This window comes from Dermacentor silvarum, chromosome 10 (assembly GCF_013339745.2).
Source record: "Dermacentor silvarum isolate Dsil-2018 chromosome 10, BIME_Dsil_1.4, whole genome shotgun sequence".
Lineage (NCBI taxonomy): Eukaryota > Metazoa > Arthropoda > Arachnida > Ixodida > Ixodidae > Dermacentor > Dermacentor silvarum.
In genome coordinates this window covers 100,697,102-100,701,741 of record NC_051163.1, presented here as the reverse complement: position 1 = coordinate 100,701,741, position 4,640 = coordinate 100,697,102, and the positions used below count along the sequence as shown (strand labels likewise).

At 45.7% G+C, this 4,640-nt stretch overlaps 1 long non-coding RNA gene across 1 annotated transcript; it reads right to left on the bottom strand.

The window, feature by feature from the left end:
• Nucleotides 1–1,964: 1,964 nt before the first annotated feature.
• Nucleotides 1,965–4,430, bottom strand: LOC125940490 (uncharacterized). The gene is made up of 3 exons (XR_007463686.1): nucleotides 3,962–4,430; nucleotides 3,408–3,568; nucleotides 1,965–2,180 (listed from the first exon to the last, which is right to left on the bottom strand). It is a non-coding gene; the product is annotated as an uncharacterized LOC125940490 (long non-coding RNA).
• Nucleotides 4,431–4,640: the final 210 nt, after the last annotated feature.

Below are 4,640 nucleotides of genomic sequence, written 5' to 3'. Positions count from 1 at the left end.
CCCGCCCATATTTATAGGCAAGCCCTTCTCAGTAATCACAGACCATCATGCGCTGTGTTGGCTTTCGTCGCTCAAGGATCCTACTGGCCGGCTCGGTCGTTGGGCTCTCCGACTACAAGAATATCCCTACACAGTGACGTACAAGTCGGGACGCCAACACCAGGACGCAGATTGCCTCTCTCGCTACCCAGTCCAAGACCCGACCTCTACGTCTGATACTGACACCGACGCCTGCGTTCTCTCTGTTTTTCCACTGGTCCATGTCGCCGACGAGCAGCGCCGTGACCCGTCCTTGCGTGTCATCATTGACCGCCTGGAATCGTCACTTGCCGACAGCTCCCTTCGACAGCTCCCGTCACTCTACCGCCACAACGTTCACCCCGACGGCCCAGCATTACTCCTTGTGATCCCTAAACACCTTCGCTCGGCTGTTCTCCACGAGCTTCACGACCTCCCCACTGCCGGTCACCTCGGTGTGTCACGTACCTACGACCGGATCCGCCGACGCTTCTTTTGGCCAGGGCTTGCTCGCTCCGTTCGAAGATACGTAGCTACGTGTGAGAAATGCCAGCGACGCAAGACACCTTCGACGCTCCCTGCTGGGTACCTTCAACCAATTGACATTCCCGCGGAACCATTCTTTCGGGTTGGTTTAGATTTACTTGGTCCTTTTCCTCTTTCTACCTCTGGGAACAGGTGGATCGCTGTGGCCACAGATTACGCCACGCGCTACGCCATCACCCGAGCGCTCCCTACAAGCTGTGCCACAGATGTTGCCGATTTTCTTCTACGCGACGTGATTTTATTACATGGAGCTCCGCGACAACTTCTCACAGACCGTGGCCGGACATTCCTGTCGAAAGTTATCGCGGACATCCTGCAGTCCTGTGCCACGAGGCACAAGCTATCCACGTCATACCATCCGCAAACGAATGGCCTCACGGAGCGTCTTAATCGCACTCTCACAGACATGCTCGCGAAGTATGTGTCTTCCGACCACACTGACTGGGACCTCGCTCTACCGTTTGTCACCTTTGCGTATAATTCCTCGCGCCACGACACAGCCGGTTATTCGCCATTTTTCCTTCTGTTCGGCCGAGAACCAGCACTGCCCCTCGACACAAGCCTCCCCGTTCACGCAGCACCCACCAGTGAATATGCACTTGACGCCGTCGCCCGCGCTGCCCACGCAAGGGAAATTGCCCGTGGCCGCCTTCTGCACTCCCAAGAGAGTCAACGGCGTTTGTACGACCAGCGACACCGCGACGTGCACTTCCCGCCTGGTTCTTTGGTGCTCCTATGGTCTCCGTCGCGTCAGGTCGGCCTGTCATAAAAACTGCTGTCTCGTTACACAGGCCCCTACCGAGTGATTCGTGCCGTGACTCCCGTCACCTACGAGATCGCCTCTGACGCCCCATCTGCTTCCCAGTCCAGTGATATCGTGCACGTTACACGACTGAAGCAGTATCACCCTCCCAGTGATGACATTTAGACGCTCCGGGACGTCGCTTCTGCCGCCGGGGGATTATGCTACACGCGTGTGGTATTTGGTTGTTTGAACGAGGCGCGCGGGCGCCTAGACGAAGAAGACGAACTGCTCTGGGCTCTCGAGCTATCGGCTGATCTGGCCAGCGCTGCAGCTATCATTTGTAAATATACTTGTAAATAGTCTCCTGTACTTAGTCCTTCGTTCGCGTAACAATATGCTTTTCTTCTAACGAGTCTTGTGATTCAAGATTTCTAGGAAATGTACATATATTGAATGCGACTGGCTTTAACTTCAAAACTAGAACACACCAAAGTTACTAAGCTGAAAAGGTTCAGTGTAATGGTCTAAATGCATGATTTTGCAAAGGCATAAATATTAAAACAGCCACATAGATTCCACAGTTTGTAATAAAATCTGTTAAGGTATAATGTTGAGAGGCCGTGTGCGACATACAATTTCTAAATACAAAATTTTATTCTTGCAAATTATGTACATGTGCTTGCCCTGCTTTGATGCTGACTAAATATATACATAGGAAATGAATGGCATGTAATGCCTTGCACTGATTGACTAGACTGCATATATTATGGATTGCGTGTCTAGAAAAACTGACCCCACATCTTAACAGGACTAAGGCAAGGAGGAAGAAAGTCATGTCAGCTGGCGGCAGGTCCAGTATCCTTTGAAGAATCTGCGCCAGTCAAAAAAGAAAAAATGACCAGACTCGCTTATAGTAAAGCCAGTAAAAGCCAAATGCTTAGCATAAACATGACTAAGAAATAATCTGTACATTTTAGAAAAATTAGCGAAGATATTTGGCTTCCTCTCGGTGACTACTGTTAAGGGCATGTAATGCACACACCACTTTCAAACATTATAGGACTGATGCACTCATGATGCATAGTTACTTGTTTTAAGCCTGGCCTTTCAATGGCTGTCCTCACAAGACTGAACAATGGCATAAAAGAAACAAATACAACACATAAAAAACTGCTTAAAATCTGCAGGCATAGGCATAGCGCCAGAAGACAGGTATAATTCATTCTATAATTTAAAATGCCTTTTCACGTTCACCTAAAGCATCTCCCATGTCCTTTTGCTGCCTGGAAGTAAATATTTAGTATAGCTTTCTTTTACACTGCATCTTGTAAGCAAGTGGCCCTGAACGCCAACTCTACTTGGGGTTCCCAGAATTTATTGTCTAAAATAAAATTCTTCAGAATGTATACAAGTTTCCCTATGGCCACACTAAAGCATGATGCCACAACAGCATGCATAGATGGTCCTTGGAAGTTATCTGGCCATTGTGAACAGACTGATGTAAGTATACTTTAGAACCCCAAGACAAAATGTTAATCCCATACCATGCACTTCTGATATAGAACCAACAGTCGATTTCAATAAGATCTGACTCAGTTAAAACGTAGGTATATTTTAAATTTCTATATAAAAACTACCTGAACACTACGCTTAATGTAACATGCTGGCTTTTTACCCGCTCGCAAACTGCAATTCTTCAACCAGGCAGTTGGAGCTTGGCGAATGGCATGGGTCATCACATTTTCCCACGTGGTATTGCTATGAATAACTTTTGGAATACCAAACCATCTAGTCAAACAATGCAAGGAGCACGTGTACACGGTATCAGCAGTTGTGGCTGATATCCGAACCATTGCTACATACGAACAGATCTACAACTCATAAATAAAATTTGTGGGACATCAGTTCTATGGAACTGCAAGGGGGAGGAAGGCTTATACAAGAAAAAGATATCCACCCGACTTAGCTACACTGTATGGATAATATTTTTTCAAATGTGTTCATGTTTTTATTTATTTTTTCATTCAAAACAGCATGGATTTTGTGAGTAAGAGTCACTGCACTTATGCCCAGTCAAACAGCAGCCCTCTAAAGTTACCTTCCATGGCACTGTAGACATGCACGTCCCTGAAGCTCTTTTTCCGCCGCTGGCCTAGGGTCTAGCTTAAGTTTCCACCCAAACTGTCTGAAAATAGTGAGTAGGATGCCCGCAGTAAAGCTTCTTAAGTACCGGTCCCCCATAACAGAGAGCCGTTGTGTCTGAAAAAAAATATTTTGGAAGAGAACAAAAGGGATTCAAAGCCAAAAACACCAAATATACACAATGGATAATACAGTGGCTGCATGAAGACAGGCATGAAATCCCCAGAAAAGGTAAGGCAGAAGAGCACATGACACTAGATGATCATGCATTCCAGAGAAATTATTACTGCAGCAATATTTACACACAAAAACTGCCAAGATGTAAACAGCCATAGTATAAAACAGTATTAAGTGAAACTACTGCATATAAAACTCAAAAACATGAAGCCACACAATTTCAATAAAACGATGAAGTCAATTTAACACGCATATAAAAGGCATTAGTTACACCTGGCACGAGTTATTTATAAAAATGTGCTCATGTAGTCAATTGATAAAGCTTTTACTTACAAGGTGTCATCAGAAAGCAGGATTGGAGCTCTGCTCGGATTCTAATGTGGTCACGGTTTCTTTGTTCTCCAAAGGCAGCTTGTAATCAGCCACTGCCATTCTGCCAGTTTCGTTGGGAACACTGAGAGCTGCTAGGAGCCTTTCATCTTGACGTCTTATAGTCTTCCCATGTCTGTCATTTGTACGTGAATGTCTGAAAGCATCTAAAAAAGATAGACAAGAGTCATGCACACTTTGACAGCTTGGACGGTAGCTAATATGTTGCACGACGCAACTTCTACATGCATAAGTATACTCCTATATAGCTGCACATGTTCGATCCTGCTCTGCTCGTTGTAAGTACTTTAAGTCCCATCCAAGCTTTTGGGAACTATTGCCATCATTCCCCATCTGAGGTGCAACCTGGCTCAAGATTATGTCACTGTGGTTGGTATTCTTCGCTGAAATCATGGCCTCACTGCACTACGGGTAGCATTTTATCCGTAGAAGTGCTTGCATTGGGCAGGCTGCCATACTTTTGCTGTTCAAGGCCTTGGGTACTACAAGAAATGAATCAAAACGTATCTTATGCAACAGGCAACAAGGGAGTTCTCACAAAGTCTCATTTTGTTTTTGTGCGCCGCTTTGCTTTTGAATAACGTAGGTACAGCGCAACAATTTTTGTAAGGAAACAATGAGA